At 42.0% G+C, this 17642-nt stretch overlaps 1 long non-coding RNA gene across 1 annotated transcript in view; it reads left to right on the top strand.

Moving 5' to 3' along the window:
- Window positions 1–11544, top strand: part of LOC105550164 — a 17723-nt gene extending 6179 nt beyond the window's left edge. Inside the window, exons 2-3 of the long non-coding RNA XR_001007659.1 lie at window positions 6573–6710; window positions 11419–11544. This is a non-coding gene — a long non-coding RNA (uncharacterized LOC105550164). The remainder of the gene's footprint in view (window positions 1–6572; window positions 6711–11418) is intronic.
- The last annotated feature ends 6098 nt before the right edge of the window (window positions 11545–17642 follow it).

Genomic DNA, 17642 nt, shown 5'->3' on the forward strand with positions numbered 1-17642 from the left:
TTTTTTTTTTTGAGAGAGGGAATCTTGCTCTGTCGCCCAGACTGGAGTGCGGTGGTGTGATCTCAGCTCTGCCTCCCAGGTTCACGCCATTCTCCTGCCTCAGCCTCTCAAGTAGCTGGGACTACAGGCGCCCACCACTACACCCAGCTAATTTATTTTTATTTTTTTAGTAGAGACAGGGGTTCACCGTATTAGCTAGGATGGTGTTGATCTCCTGACCTCGTGATCTGCCCACCTCGGCCTCCCAAAGTGCTGGGATTACCGGCGTGGGCCACTGTGCCCGGCCCATGCCTGGCTAATTTTTGTATTTTTAGTAGAGACAGGGTTTCATCATATTGGTCAGGCTGGTCTCGAACTCCTGACCTCAAATGATCTGCTCGCCTTGGCTTCCCAAAGTGCTAGGATTATAGGCGTGAGCCACCGTGCTGGGCCTCTTCTTTTAGACAGAGTCTCACTCTGTCACCCAGGCTGGAGTGCAGTGGTGTGAACACAGGGCTCACTGCAGCCTCAACTTCCCAAGCTCAAGTGAGCCTCCTCCCTCAGCCCAAGTAGCTGGGATTACAGGTGCGTGCCATCATACCTGGCTAATTTTTGCATTTTTTGGTAGTGACAGGGTTTCGCCATGTTGCCCAGAGTGATCTCATACTCCTGAGCTCAATCATTTTACCAACCTCAGCCTCCCAAAGCACTGGAATTGCAGGTGTGAGCCACTGCTCCAAACTGCTTATACAGTTTCTATTAAGGATCAAGTTACAAAGGGTAGAAAATTAAGGTTTGCAGGAAGGAAATTAACCAGATAATCAAGAAAATATTTAAATGCTTAAAATAACAGTAGGCGACTAGAAACTTACAGGAGATTCTGTGTATCCTTTATTGTAAACACCTCTTCATTGAGTAGAATTGAACATGTTGCTGAGCAGTAGCTACAGAGCTTTTATAGGTTCTATTAAATGAATAAAAATAATTGTACTTTTCTCTCAATCACATTTGTTGTGTATTAAAAATGGCCAGGATATATGAAAAGAATAATACATCATTAGCAAGTGGGTTTATTTCAGGAATGCCCTGTTGGTTTAACATTAGAAAATCAATGTAATTCACCAAATTTGCTAAAAGATATATACAATCATACATCATTTACCAACAAGGATAGGTTCTGAGAAATGCATTGTTAGGCCATTTCATTGTTGTGCGAGCATCATGGAATGTACAGTACTGACACAAACCTAGATTGTATAGCCTGTTGCACTTTCTACAAACCTGTACAGCATGTTCCTGTACTGAATACTGTAGGCAGTTGTAACACAATGGTAAGTATTTGTGTATCTAAACATAGAAAAGGTACAGTAAAAATATGGCATTGTAATCTTATGGGACCACCATGGTGTGTGCAGTCTGTCATTGATGGAAACGTCATTATATAGTATGTGACTATATTTCAGAATTGTTGAGAGGGTGAGTTTTAAATGTTCTTGATACAAAGAAATAATAAATCTGGCCGGGTGCAGTGGCTCACGCCTGTAATCCCAGCACTTTGGGAGGCTGAGGCAGGCAGATCACCTGAGGTCAAGGGTTCGAGACCAGCCTGACAAGTATGGAGAAACCCTGTCCCTACTGGAAAAAAAAAAAACAAAATTAGCCAGGCGTGGTGGCACATGCCTGTAATCCCAGCTACTCAAGAGGTTGAAACGGAAGAATCACTTGAACCGGGAAAGTGGAGGTTGCGGCGAGCTGAGATCACGCCATTGCACTCCAGCCTGAGCAACAAGAGCGAAACTCCGTCTCAAGAAAAACAAAGAAATAATAAATATGTGATGATGAATATGTTAACCTGATTTGATCATTCTACAATGTATACACTGTACCCCATAAATATATGCAATTATTATCAATTAAAAATAAAATTTTAAGAAAATGGATGAGTAGACTTGTAATATGGAGGACCTTAAAAATCTCGAGATTTGATACACTGAAAAACAGAAAATCATTAAAAATTTGTAAGGAGAGGGAGTGATACAGAAGTGAGGTTTAAGCAAGATTAGCTTAGGTGAACAAGGTATTTTATAGTGGGGAGAAGCCGATATTGAGGAACTGGTTATGAGTTTGTGATGGTATTCCATTTGTGAGATGATGACTATGGCTATGAGATAGTAGAATTGGGAATGAAGGGAAAATAGGTTTCAAAACAAAAAGTGGTGGGACTGAATACCTGACTAAATATAAAAAGTGAGATTTGATTCATAGGCTGTCAGCTTTGAGGACTTTTCTTTCCCTATATATTTAATTAGATGTAAGTAGGAAATTTTAAAGAATTGATTTTGCCCTTTAGAGAAGCTCTTCTTTCTCCATTCCCTTCCCCTCTACATACGTAATTTGAGAAAAACTCTACTGTCCTTTAGGCAGCTGATTAGCACCTTCCTTTAATCTTTTTCCAAGCAACATAGTATTACCACACATTCGCTGTTTACATGTTAAGAGATGTTCCACCTCAGTAGTAATTAAATAAATGCAAATTAAAACAACCAGTTTTTGTTTTTAGGTTTTTTTTTTTTTTTTTTTTTTTTTTCCAGATAGGATCTCACTCTGGTTGCCCAGGCTGGTATGCAATCATGTGATCACGGCTCGCTGCAGCCTTGACCTCCCAGGTTCAGGTGATCCTCCTACGGAGCTCAGCCTCCCAAGTAGCTGGGACTATAGGTATACACCACCACACCCAGCTACGTTTTAATTTTTTTTTGTAGAGATGGGGTTTCACCATGTTGCCCAGGCTGGTCTCAAACCCTTGGACTCAAGCAGTCCACCTGCCTTGGCCTCCCAAAGTGCTGGGATTACAGGGGTGAGCCACCGTGCCCTGCCCAAGTTTGTTTTTATAATAATAATCAGTGTTGTGAGGGTTTGATGAGACTTGTGTTCTTTTTTGTTTGTTTGTTTTTTTGAGAGGCAGTCTCATGCCCAGGCTGGAGTGTAGTAGAGCCGTCTCAACTCACTGCAACCTCCAGCTCCCGGGTTCAAGTAATTCTCCTGCCTCAGCCTCCCAAGCAACTAGGATTACAGGCATGTACCACCATGCCCAGCTAATTTTTGTATTTTAGTAGAGACAGGATTTTACCATGTTGGACAGACTGGCCTCAAACTCCTGACCTCAACTGATCTGCCCGCCTCAGTCTCCCAAAGTGCTGGGATTACAGGCGTGAGCCACCACGCCCAGCCAAAGGCTCATGTTCTTTTTTATTTCTGTTAAACTGATGTCCTTCAAGACAGAAAGAAATGTGCAAATATGTAGGAAAAGCCTTTAAAATGTTGAAGCACTTCTAAGAATTTATAGTAAGGAAATAATGGAAGATGCAAAGAGATGATGTTTGTCAAAATGTTTGTTGCAATATTCTCAGTTTTTCACAATTATAACTATATTTAACTGTCTCGGGGTAGCAGTGAATGGTTAAATAGAGACTACACAACCTTCAAAAGTAAAGTTTCCACAAATTTTAATTTTAATGGCATAGTGTAAATGCTTAGGATGTGCAGTGGGTTCTCCATATCCACAGATTCTACATTTGTAGATTGATCCAGCAGAGAATTGAAAGCATTTCAAAAATAGTAATATAATATTTTTACAAATACAGCATAACAACTTTTTTTTGAGATGGAGTTTTGCTTTTGTCACCCAGGCTGGAGCGCAGTGGCACTATCTCGGCTCACTGCAACCTCTGCCTTCCAGGTTCAAGTGATTCTCCTGCCTCAGCCTCCCGAGTAGCTGGGATTACAGGTGCCAACCACCACACCTGGCTAGTTTTTGTATTTTTAGTAGAGACGGAGTTTCACCATGTTGGCCAGGCTGGTCTCGAACTCCTGATCTCAGGTGATCCACCTGCCTCGGCCTCCCAAAGTGCTAGGATTACAGGCATGAGCCACCGTACCCGGCTGCATGTCTACTACTTTTGAATTGACATTGCTACTTATGTATCTAAAATGGCAGGGTACAGGTGGTGCCACTATTCTGTCATCAGGATACTTTCCACTAAGGTTAGTGGAACTGCGCAACCATTCATAGCTCAGATTCATCAGTCACAAAAGAACCCCAGATGATTATGCTGTTCATAAAAAAAAATTTTCTTTAGTATTTTGGTTCTGCTTTAATCTTAATCCCTAGGGTAATAGAAGAGATACTCAAGTTCAGAGAGGCATGGAAGTCATTTGAGAGAGCAGGCGGGCCCAATTTTTTCCTTATGCCAAGTCATCCTTTTTCCTCAAAAATAACAGCAAGAACATTGCCGCAGTTTGCCTCCGCAGCATTATATCATGCTGCAGAAACCAGCTCAACTATGCGAAACTACCACCAGGACTGGCAGACACCAGCAGGGATTCCAGAGACCACGCTGCAGAGAGCATACAGAAAGAAAATTAAGAAATCAGGTCAGTTAGCATTCACTCATGAGCAATGGGAAAGTCTCAGCTCATGGTGTCACACCAGAATGCACATGATGTGCAGTCTGATAATGCAACACTTAGATCACAAAGCAAGAGAAGTGAATGTCTGACATCATTGACTGAGGATAGTTCATGAAGAGATAAATAAAAGTAAATATGTTAAATTTACTCTGAGTGTTTCTTAAAGGTTCTCCTATTCTTCCTAACCCCCCAGTCTCTTCAGCCTAGTCAGCCCTAAATTTGGTTTTAAACAGTTTTTCATGTAGTGCTTCAACCATGTCTCCAATTATTTTGAGTCCTCACCCCTTTGACTCATCAGTACTATTCATTCAACAAATATTTTTTGAGAGTATCCTGTTTGCCAGGCTCTGGAAAAACAATCAAAGCCCAAGAAGGGCCAATGGTGTGATCCTAACTACATCCATGTCCTTGTTTTTTCCTCCGTTCCATTTCCCTCAGTTGTATTAAGGATGAAGCTCACTTTTTTGTTTCCTTCTCCTACATTTGCACCTTACACTTTTACTTATTCTTCTATTCCTTTATTTTTAGAATTAGTTCTCATTTTTGGCCTGGCACAGTGGCTCACACCTGTAGTCCCAGCACTGTAGGAGGCTGAGGTGAGTGGATCACGAGGTCAGGAGATCGAGACCATCCTGGCTAACACGGTGAAATCCTGTCTTTACTAAAAACATAAAAAATTAGCCGGGCGTGGTGGCGGGCACCTGTAGTCCCAGCAATTTGGGAGGCTGAGGCAGGAGTGACTTGAACCCAGGAGGCACAGCTTGCAGTGAGCCAAGATGGCACCACTGCACTCCAACCTGGGTGACAGAGTGAGACTCCATCTCAAAAAAAAAGAAGTTCTCATGTTTCTTCTCCAGGCAGTCCTCTCTTTCAAGTTCCTTCAAATCCTAACCCTTAATGGGAAACCTATGTTATGAATATTGTTTTGTAAAGCAAGGCTAATGATCTCTTCTTGGCCAGTTGTGGTGGCTCATACCTATAATCCCAGCCCTTTGGGAGGCTGAAGGGAGAGGATCATTTGAGCCTAGGAGTTCAAGACCAGCCTGTAACATAGCAAGACCCCATCTCTATTTAAAAAAAAAAAAATTGCCACCCACTAACCTGAAAACAGCAATTCTCCGTGTGGTTTTCAGACTGTGAATGACTGAATAAAGGAGCTAAATTCTGTACATTCTTTTTTTTTTTTTTTTTCTGAGACAAGAGTCTTGCTCTGGTTGCCCAGGCTGGAGTGCAATGGTGCAATCTCGACTCACCGCAACCCCCACCTCCCAGGTTCGAGCAATTCTCCTGCCTCAGCTTCCCAAGTAGCTGGGATTACAGGCACCCGACACCACACACGGATTTTTTTTTGTATTTTTAGTAGAGATGGGGTTTCACCATGTTAGCCAGGATGGTCTCGATCACCTGACCTCATGATCCACCCACCTTTGCCTCCCAAAGTGCTGGGATTACAGGCATGAGCCACCGCACCTGGCCCAACTTTTTATCTTAAATTTCCTTCTGATCCTTATATATCCGTACCTGATTTTTATATAGCAACCAAGGTTTCTCTGTTTAAATGTAGACACATTTTTAGGTATTCAAGCAGAGTGGTTTATTACCGTTAAGGTAAAAGGAATCAAACATTTATTTCTTTGTAGCCACTTGCTAGTATATCCTATACCACTAATATTGATAAATGACTACTATTTATAAGCACAAAGTTTTAATAGCATTTTATTATTTGAAAACTGCACTCTGGGAAAAGATTACTTGTTAAATATTTTAATGGTAAGTCACTGACATGCAGGACTCCGAAGACCTGGTATTAAACTTTTTCCCCTATTATTAACTAATATAATTTCTTTGAAGAAATCTTTCTGGGTAACTATTTGTAAAATATACTACTTAGGATAGACAAAATGATCTATGAGATTCCTTTCAACTAGAGTTTTATGTATTTCTAAGGTCTCAGAAATAAAACGAAAGTAGAGCAGTTACTTGCATAAGCAAAACAATGTCTTACTGTGCCTTTTTGTTGCTCTCAGAATGTTAGCATATAGACCACTGACATTTTACTTTATTTAGCAATAAAAAGATACTTCTTTGTACTTTGTTTCTTTTGATGTTTTTCTCTCCACCAGATGCAGCAGCAGCCGGAACCCACAGTTCACCTTGGTGCATTCCTTTATGATGAAGACTTATTGATTCATTATATGAGAAAGGAAAAATGAGCAGAAACTACTGTATGATGTGCAGCTCACACCAGACAGCACCTTTAGGTAGGCACTTAGGTGTGCAAATCTGACGACTTTATGTGTATTTTTTCTTACATGTCATGAGTATGCAAAGTTTGGACTAAGCTATTCAATGTTTTCTGAAAGCAAAAGGCCAACCTGTGGCATGGTTATTACCAAATACTGCAGTTAGGGAGAGTAAACGAATATTATCTCAGGAGAATAGGTCACTTAATGTCCCCTAGGATATATTTAGAAACTTTTTTGTTGTTGTTTTGTTTTGTTGCTTTGAAACTGAGTCTCCCTCCATCGCCCAGGCTGGAGTGCAGTGGCACAATCTTGGCTCACTGCAGCCTCCACCTCCTGGGTTCAAGCAGTTGTGCCTCAGCCTCCCAAGTAGCTGGGATTACAGGCGCCCACCACCACACCCAGCTAATTTTTTTGTATTTTTAGTAGAGACGGGGTTTCACTATGTTGGCCAGGCTGGTCTGGAACTCCTGACCTCAAGTGATCCACCCACCTTGGCCTCCCAAAGTGCTAGGATTACAGGCATGGGCTACCACACCCAGCCTAGAAACTGTTTTTTCCCTAGTCAAGTAGGGCAGTGAGATGTTTTTCACATCTAGAAACTATTTAATTAAAGGCGACTCTGTAGATTCAGAAACTAAACAGAGGTGACAATGCAAAGGAACTGACTCATACTCTGCATACTGAACAAAGATTGATAAACCATACACTGATTGATTTAGAATGAGAAATACAATTTCCAAGGAGGCTGAAATGTTCTCCCCATAAAAACATCTACTTGAGCTGGACATGGTGGTGTGTACCTATAGTCTCAGCTACTTGGAAGGCTGAGGTGGAAGGACTGCTTAAGACCAGGAGTTCAGGGCTGCAGTGCAGTGTGACTGGGCCTGTGAATAGCCACTGCACTCCAGCCTGGACAACAGGAGACCCAGTCACTTAAAAGAAAAACATCTGGCTGGGCGCAGTGGCTCATGCCTGTAATCCCAGCACTTGGGAGGCCGAGATGGGCAGATCACTTCAGGCCAGGAGCTTGAAACCAGCCTGACCAACATGGTAAAACCCCATCTGTACTAAAAACACAAAAAATAGCAGGGTGTGGCAGCACACATCTGTAATCCCAGCTACTCATGAGGCTGAGGCATGAGAATTGCTTGAACCCAGGAGGTGGAGGGTGCAGTGAGCTGAGATCACACCACTGTACTCCAGCCTGGGTGACAGAGCAAGACTGTCTAAAAGAAAAAATCTACTTAAGAAATCAGATAGTGATCAGATATTATTGGGTGGGCATGGACACAGAAGACAGAGATAGATAATCTTGAGAAATCATTCATTCAGGCTATAATTTGACCGAGTGAAGCATCCCAATCCATATTAGAGAACTTCTCTAGTGACAGAAAGTCTTCTGTCTTTGTTCAGACTGGATAGATTTGTCTAGTCTGTTACTTTAGACGTATATTTCCCTGCTCACTTACATTTAGGATTATTACATAGAGTGGGCTACCCCTCTGGGTCAATAATGTGCTCATATTACTGATCTTAGATAATATCATTATCAAAGATTAACTACCAATTTGGAATATGTTGCTAATACAAATATATTGTACCAATATTATAATTTGAGATTAAACTTCCCTGATTTATTTAAGATCCTATTTCTCAATAATACTTCTAGTTTCCATTTGAGGTAGTTAAAATTTACAGAATGAAAAGGATTTGGACAATAATAGAAGAAACACTAAAAAGTTATTAATAACTTTGGGAGGCTAAGGTGGGTGGATCACCTGAGGTCAGGAGTTTGAGACCAGCCTGGCCAACATGGCAAGACCCCATCTCTACTAAAAATACAAAAATTAGCTGGGTGTGGTGTGGCACATGTCTGTAGTCCCAGCTACCTGGGAGGCTAAGGTGGGAAGATTGCTTGAACGTGGGAGGCGTGCAGTGAGCCCCATCCTGGGCAACAAAGTGAGATAACATCTCAAAAAAAAAAGTTAATAACTGTAATATCCTGTTAAAAATATGTATAGAAGAGCTATGTTTGACAGATAAAAATTTAAAGATTAGGATGTGTCTGCCCATAAAAATCTTATTTTTAATTACTGGGTAAACAAGCCAGCCTCCCCATTATAGAGAACTATAATGAATCTGAAACATTTATCACCATGAGGGACTTTCCCCCTCTCTATGACAAGGGGCATGTCTAGCTACAAGACTATGGTGGTGACTGTAACCCAAAGAAGCACCAGTGTTGCAGAGGGTAGAGAAGATGAGGATCCTAGGGAGATAACGACTACACTGCTTACAGCCCAACCCCCAAGAATAACTTCAGAGGCCTACTCACACCTTTTATTCTCTTCTAAGGGATTGGCCTACCTGCTTCCATTTAACTTTTCACCCTCTGTTAGGACCAAGGTTTTTCCCCTTCCTAATCATTATTATTACATAGAACATGATATAATAAGTCACTGGGTTACCTACATATCAGAAGAAAACCAGACTCAGGCTCTTTCAGATATTTCATGACAGAAACTAGGGTGAGAAGATAGATTAGGAGGCTAGAAATGGTGGCAGGTAAACTTAAGTGGGATAAAAGCAATTTATGGGTGTATGTGAATCTTTCACATCACTCCTCTCTTGCCCTCCAGAATCTATTCCAAGTTGATTAAGGCTGCCACTCAGCATAGCTCCAGAGCCAGTCATACGTTTGGTAGTCTACAGTCTATGCAGCAATACATAGTACTTCCGAGGTTGGTTCTGGGATAAGGTGAGAAAGCCAGATAGTATGGAAGTTATGACACTGTCCCAGGCAGCAACAGGCCATAGGAAGTAGAGGAAGGAAAAAGTCAGAATCTCTAAAGCAGCAGCAAGAAGGAGATGAGGGGCACAGAAATAGAGACGGTCTTCTAAGTAGCTGTTCCCTAAAGGCCTTTTAAATGTCAGACTTAATATTTGTTCTCTCTAATATAAGTCAGAGTGGATGAGTAAAAAATTATCACACAAATTTTTTCTGAATAACTTCTGGATGATTTTCATTAAGGAAAAAAACATGAAATATACTTTATAGATGAAATATAGATGAAAGAATTAGAAGTCCAGAATGCAATTGCTTATACCCAAGCAAAATTTGATGTTCACTCTTCTAATTCTCCGGGATTTATTTCTCATTACTTCTCCCTCATGGAAATGAAATTCATTTATCATCCTATACTCTCTGACGTATCAGGAAAGGTCTTGGTTGACATCAGCTCCAGGCCCAGCATAGTCCTTTATGGGGTACTGTCCAGCTTGTGTGTCCAGAATTGGTGGGTTCTTGGTCTTGCTGACTTCAAGTATGAAGTCACGGACCCTCACAGTGACTGTTACAGTTCTTAAAGATGGTGTGTCCGGAGTTTCTTCCTTCTGACGTTCGGACGTGTTCAGAGTTTCTTCCTTCTGGTGGGTTTCATGGTCTCACTGGCTTCAGGAATGAAGCTGCAGACCTTCACAGTGAGTGTTATAGCTCTTAAGGTGGCACATCTGGAATTGTTCGTTCCTCCCGTCTGGAGTTGTTTGTCCCTCCCGGTGGGTTTGTGGTCTCACTGTCCTCAGGAGTGAAGCTGCACACCTTGGCAGTGAATGTTACAGCTCATAAAGGCAGTGTGGACCCAAAGAATGTGCAGCAGCAAGATTTATTGCAGAGTGAAAGAACAAAGCTTCCACACCATGGAAAGTGACCCCAGGGTTGCTGCTACTGGCCCAGGTGGCCTGCTTTTATTCCCTCATCTGGCCCCAGGCACATCTTGCTGATTGGTCCATTTTACAGAGAGCCGATTGATACATTTTAGAGAGAGCTGATTGGTCCGTTTTACAGAGAGCTGATTGGTCCATTTTGACCGAGTGCTGATTGGTGATTTACAAACCTTTAGCTAGACACGGAGTGCTGATTGGTACATTGGTGCATTTACAATCCTTTAGCTAGACAGAAAAGCTGTCCAAGTCTCCACCAGTGCCAGAAGCCCAGCCAGCTTCACCTCTCACTGGCACTCCCCCCGGGACTTAGCGGCACCTAGGCACTCCGGCAGCCCAGAGGGAGGATCACCTGAGCCTGGGGAAGATGAGGATGCAGTGAACTGTGATTATGCCACTGCATTCCAGCCTAGGCGGCAGAGTGACACCCTGTCGCAAAAATAAAGGAAACCCATTTTTAAAAATGCAACTTTTAGATAATGGGAATTAATAAACTATAATCAAGGCTTTGATCAGTAAAAGCCTTTTTCAGTTCAGGAAGTTGTAAGTTTTAGATAAACTACAAGATATTACTTTCATTTTATTTTTACTTTATTGAATTATTTTTATTTATATGTTTTGAGACAGTCTCACTCTGTCGCCCAGACTGGAGTTCAGTGGCGCAATTTCGGCTCACTGAAACCTCTGCCTCCCGGAGTCAAGCAATTCTCTTGCCTCAGCCTCCCGAGTAGCTTAGATTACAGGTGCCCACCACCATGCCTGGCTAATTTTTTCTATTTTTAGTAGAGTCGGGGTTTCGCCATCTTGGCCAGGATGGTCTGGAACTCCTGACCTCAGGTGATCCGCCTGCCTTGGCCTCCCAGAGTGCTGGAATTACAGGCGTGAGCCACCGTGCCTGACCAAACTATATTTTTTAAAGCTCGATTTTTTAAAATTTCAAGTAGAAATAAACCTACCAGTAAGAGTTCATTCATTTGTATCACAGTGTATCTTCCTATTTTAGGATTATCTTTCCAGTTCAGCAGTGCAACTCTATGGAGTAGAATTGAAAGGAGACTTTCCCCAATTGCAGGAAATGGTCATAAAAAAAATACCTGTTCACTGACAGAATAAAGGTACGTTTTAACTTAGCCAAATCTCTTTTGCATTGTTTTCCAATCTGTTCTTGGTTGCCATTGTATAGAAACAGATTGAATGATCTTAAATATTTTAAAACATTAACAGAGATGAATTGTTGTGATTATATCCTGTTCACATATTTCTCTCTTTGCTGATTTTATTGGAAAGTAAAATTTTTTGAATTGTCCTACCAGATACAGTTTTGGTAGCAGCATTTTTTAATCTCTAGAGGTTGATTAGAAATGTATTTAATCTCTGAATGGTGAAAATACATAAAAGGCCTAAGTAATGCTCACAATACCTCTTTTTCAGCAGGTATTGTGTATGCCACAGAATAGCAGTTCATGGGGGAATGATGCCATAGGTCAGGCTACAACAGAGGTTTTCTCTTTTTCCCATATTTAAGAAGAAAAATAACAAAAAAGGGGAAAGGAATTTTTTTGGTTAATGCAGTAATCTTTATCATTTCACTAATAGTTCTATAATTCTGATGGCAATGCAGAGAAATATTGAGTATCTCTGATGTCAAGTGCAATCTAATGTGGAAAGACATACCTCAGTAAGATTAAGGATGTAGTCTTCCCGCCCACTTTTTTTTTTTTTTTGAGATGGAGTCTCGCTGTGCCGCCCAGGCTGGAGTGTAGTGGCGTGATCTCGGCTCACTGCAACCTCCACCTCCTGGGTTCAAGTGATTCTCCTGCCTCTGCCTCCTGAGTAGCTGGGACTACAAGAGCCCACTACCACGGCTGGGTAATTTTTTGTATTTTTAGTAGAGACGGAGTTTCACCATGTTAGCCAGGATGGCCTCGATCTGCTACCTCGTGATCCACCCGCCTCAGCCTCCGAAAGTGCTGGGATTACAGGCATGAGCCACCGCACCTGGCCTCCCCTTTTTTATAGAAGGAAATTATTTCATTCCCTCCTCTTTTCCACCAATCTCTCTCTCCCCCAATTGCTCATATTAGAGGTAGAGAGACAAATGATCAGAGTAAATTCATTGTCCAATAATAAGTTCATGGTATTTTCTCACTATCCCATATGTGATGAACAATAATACCTTGCTCTTACATAAGAATCACATAACTAATAGAATCAATATAATTGAAAATTGAGATTTAAAAATTATGAACTCTTAAAAATCATGGTTTATAAATGGATAATCAAGTAATTTTTGTTGGTTTCTTTTTAGAGAAGATAATAAAGGTGTACAAAACACATATTTACTTTTTTTTTTTTTTTGAGATGGAGTCTCACTCTGTCACCCTGACTAGAGTGCAGTGACATGATCTTGGGTCACTGCAACCTCTGCCTTCCAGGTTCAAGCGATTCTTCTGCCTCAGCCTCCCGAGTAGCTGGAACTACAGGCGAGCACCACCACGCCCGGCTAATTTTTGTATTTTTAGTAGAGACGGGGTTTCACCATGTTGGCCAGGCTGATCTCGAACTCCTGACCTTGTGATCCACCCACCTCAGCCTCCCAAAGTGCTGGGATTACAGGTGTGAGCCACTGCGCCCAGCCTTATTTACATTTTTGAAGTTTTTTTTACCCCTTTTCAAAGGAAAATATGCAGACAGACACCCATCCACATACTGGCTTGTAGCTTCTGTGGCCATCAGCAACCCGATAAAAACTTTTTGGCCAGGTGCAGTGCCTCACGCCTGTAATCCCAGCACCTTAGCAGGCCAAGGTGGGAGGATTGCTTGAGGCCAGGAGTTCAATAACAGCCTGAAAAACCATCTCTCCCAAAAAAAAAAAAAAAAAAAATTAGCCAGGTATGGTGGCACACACCTGTAAGTCCCAGCTACTTGGGAGGCTGAGGCAGGACTCCTTTAGCCCAGCAGTTTGAGGCTTCATTGATCTACAGTCATGCCACTGCAGCCCAGCCTGGATAACAGCTAGACTTTGTCTCTTAAAAAAATAAAAACTCTGAGGCCGGCTCGGTGACTTACACCTGTAATCCCAGCACTTTGGGAGGCCAAGGCGGGCAGATCACCTGATGTCAGGAGTTTGAGACCAGCCTGGCCAACATGGCGAAACCCCATCTTTACTAAAAATAAAAAAATTAGCCAGGTGTGGTGGTGCCTACCCTGTAATCCCAGCTACTTGGGAGACAGAAGCAGGATAATTGCTTGAACCTGAGAGGCAGAGGTTGCAGTGAGCTGAGATCATGCCACTGCACTCCAGCCTGAGCGACACAGCAAGACTCTGTCTCAGATAAATAAATAAACAAAACTTTTTTAATACCATCTTTTTTTGTTTTTTGAGATAGGGTCCTCCCTGGGCTCAGGTGATCCTCCCACCTCAACCTCCCAAGTAGCTGGGACTACAGGTGTGCGCCACCATACCTGGCTAATTTTTGTGTTTTTTTGGTAGAAACAGGGATGTACCACATTGCCCAGGATGGTCTTGAAATCCTGAGCTCAAGCGATCTGCCCACCTCAGCCTCCCAAAGTGCTAGGATTATAGGCCTCGGTCACTGCACCTGGTATTTATTTTTTTATTTTATTTTTATTATTTATTTATTTATTTATTTATTTATTTTGAGAAAGAGTCTTGCTCTGTTGCCCAGGCTGAAGTGCAGTGGCATGATCTCAGCTTACTCCAACCTCCTCTTCCCGGGTTCAAGCAATTCTTCTGCCTCAGCCTCCCAAGTAGCTGGAATTACAGGCACGCACCACCACGCCTGGCTAATTTTTGTATTTTTAGTAGTAACTGGGTTTCACCATGTTGACCAGGCTGACCTCAAACTCCAAACCTCAAATGATCCGCCCACCTCAGCCTCCCAAAGTGTTGGAATTACAGACGAGCTACTGCGCCTGGCCTGTTTCATCTTTTTGTATGGGGCTTTTCTCTGAATCCTTGGTTTTCTGCTCATACTTAAGAATGAGTAACAAAAATGCTGATTGAAGTTCTGAGTGGGGATTGTTAACTGTGGACTTCACTATTGAGTGATCTTGCTGGGTAGTTTATTAGTTGGGAAATATCTAGTGAAATATCTTAAGATCTTTCCTCTTGGGCTGATCTGATTGCCTAGAAAAAAACCTTTCCAATCTTCTAGCCGAATAGCAAGCAGCATACTGGGAACAGAGTGGTAGAGCAAAAGGGTTGAAGAGGCAGGGTTCTCCGCATTCTGCGTGCATGTTTCCTTAATTCCCCGATTTTCAGTACGTTACCCTTTCCTTCAGCGAGGCCTGGAATCCCCTGGTTATCCTGTTCAACCCTCTCCAGAGAATAAACCTCTATTCATTTGCTGGAGTAGGAGAAAGGGAAATAGGGATCTGACTGCGTCTTAATCTGACTTTCAGCTAGATTCTCTTATTTTTAGCATTTCTCCCTACTACTTCATCCGGTACCACCAATTATTAGCCTTTTGGAGTTCCTGTAGCATAAGTCAGATTTGAGTCTTAGCTCTCAATATTTCTATCTTTGAAATCAGTTTTCTTAGGTCTCCTTCCCCTCCCCTCTCCTCTCCTTTCTTTTCTTTTCAACAGTCTTGCTCTGTTGCCCAGGCTGAAGTGCAGTGGCATGATCTCAGCTTACTCCAACCTCCTCTTCCCGGGTTCAAGCAATTCTTCTGCCTCAGCCTCCCAAGTAGCTGGAATTACAGGCACGTGCCACCAAGCCTGGCTAATTTTTGTATTTTTAGTAGTAACTGGGTTTCACCATGTTGACCAGGCTGACCTCAAACTCCAAACCTCAAATGATCCGCCCACCTCAGCCTCCCAAAGTGTTGGAATTACAGACGAGCTACTGCGCCTGGCCTGTTTCATCTTTTTGTATGGGGCTTTTCTCTGAATCCTTGGTTTTCTGCTCATACTTAAGAATGAGTAACAAAAATGCTGATTGAAGTTCTGAGTGGGGATTGTTAACTGTGGACTTCACTATTGAGTGATCTTGCTGGGTAGTTTATTAGTTGGGAAATATCTAGTGAAATATCTTAAGATCTTTCCTCTTGGGCTGATCTGATTGCCTAGAAAAAAACCTTTCCAATCTTCTAGCCGAATAGCAAGCAGCATACTGGGAACAGAGTGGTAGAGCAAAAGGGTTGAAGAGGCAGGGTTCTCCGCATTCTGCGTGCATGTTTCCTTAATTCCCCGATTTTCAGTACGTTACCCTTTCCTTCAGCGAGGCCTGGAATCCCCTGGTTATCCTGTTCAACCCTCTCCAGAGAATAAACCTCTATTCATTTGCTGGAGTAGGAGAAAGGGAAATAGGGATCTGACTGCGTCTTAATCTGACTTTCAGCTAGATTCTCTTATTTTTAGCATTTCTCCCTACTACTTCATCCGGTACCACCAATTATTAGCCTTTTGGAGTTCCTGTAGCATAAGTCAGATTTGAGTCTTAGCTCTCAATATTTCTATCTTTGAAATCAGTTTTCTTAGGTCTCCTAAATTCCTTATCACTTCTCCTTTTTTCTCTAACTTAACAAATTTTTATATCTGTTATTCCCTTTCCCATTCTATCCATCCTTGAAGGTTTACACCTTCTTTTAAAAACCCCTATTCTGTCATTATAATGGGATTTCAGTAATGTACACACATGTCTCTTACCCACTGTCTTTACAGGTAAGGCCTATGGATTGAAATTGTTTTTTCCCTTTTCTCCAGGCTAGAGGTAAACTTTCCCTCATTCATATCCCTGGTGTTAGCTTATTCCTTTGATGGCAGCTGTATGAACTTACTAATGTAGCTTTTTTAATCCCCTTACTAGATAACATATGTGAGAGTAAATATTGTGTCTCATTCATCACAGTGTATATCTCTGCACAGTATCTTGTGCATAGGAGGTGCCCATTAAATACTGGTTAAATTGATTTGAGCTACCTTGTGGCCTCTGCGTTGTTAGCATTCCAGAGTTTGCCCAGAGCTATTCCTTAGGGTTTTCCTGGGACCTTAGGAGCACCTCTGTGGGCTGTCTAATTACTTGATCCACCTGATTCTCTTTTACACTGTCTGTACAGTTGTGGGGTATGGGGAGAAAAGAGTGAACAGAGATGGAAAAGAAAAGGGGGGAATTGTTTGAGAGCTGTGATGTATCAGGAAGTTAATTTACATGTCTATTTCATGTATTTCATACATGTTTCAAAAGTTTGAAATGATTGACTTTTTCTTTGTGTTGAGTAATATGTTTAGAGGCTCCAAGCCAACTTTAAATTTATTATTTTAGTTTTTTTTTAGACAGAGTCTTGCTCTGTTGCCCAGACTAGAGTGCAGTGGTGTGATCTCAGCTCACCACAACCTCCACCTCCCGGGTTCAAGCGATTCTCCTGCCTCAGCCTCCTGAGTAGCTGGGATTACAGGTGCGTGCCATTACACCCAGCTAATTTTTGTATTTTTGGTAGAGACAAGGTTTCTCCAAGTTAGCCAACTGGTCTCGAACTCCTCACCTCAGGCAATCTGCCCACCTTGGCCTCCCAAAGTGCTGGGATTACAGGCGTGAGACACTGCACCAGGCCCATATTTTAGTATTCTTAACACTTAAAAAAAGAAGGAAAATATTTTTTAAAAATCAGATCCCAGGCCAGGCATGGTAGCTCATGCCTGTAATCCTAGCACTTTGGGAGACTGAGGCAGGCTGATGACCTAAGGTCAGAAGTTCGAGACCAGCTTGGCCAACATGGTGAAACCCTGTCTCTACCAAAAAAACTCCAAAAATTAGCCAGGCACGGTGATGCGTGCCTATAGTTCCAGCTACTTAGGAGGCTGAGGCAGGAGAATCGCTTGATCCCAGGAGGCGAAGGTGAGCCTAGATTGTGCCGCTACACTCCAGCCTGGGTGACAGAGCAAGACTCCTTTTCAAAAAAAAAAATCAGACCCCAAAACATTTTGAATATTTTATGTTTATAAGACCGTGTGCTTATTTGAACAGAAATCATATGATCCAAAGTAAAGTTTTCTCTTATTTTTAAAATAAAAGTTTGTTTTGCTCTTGAGCAAATATGTTCCTTCTTACTATCTTTCCTGTTGTCTGCAAGATTTGTTGATTGTAGTCTAAATTAATTTGTTTAGGTATATAGTATTGGGGGAGTATTTAACTTCTAAGTTCAGGAATATGTTTGTAAGTTTGTTATATAGATAAAGTTGTGACATGGGGGCTTGCCGTAC

The sequence above is a fragment of the Mandrillus leucophaeus genome, unplaced genomic scaffold (assembly GCF_000951045.1).
Source record: "Mandrillus leucophaeus isolate KB7577 unplaced genomic scaffold, Mleu.le_1.0 Scaffold467, whole genome shotgun sequence".
NCBI lineage: Eukaryota > Metazoa > Chordata > Mammalia > Primates > Cercopithecidae > Mandrillus > Mandrillus leucophaeus.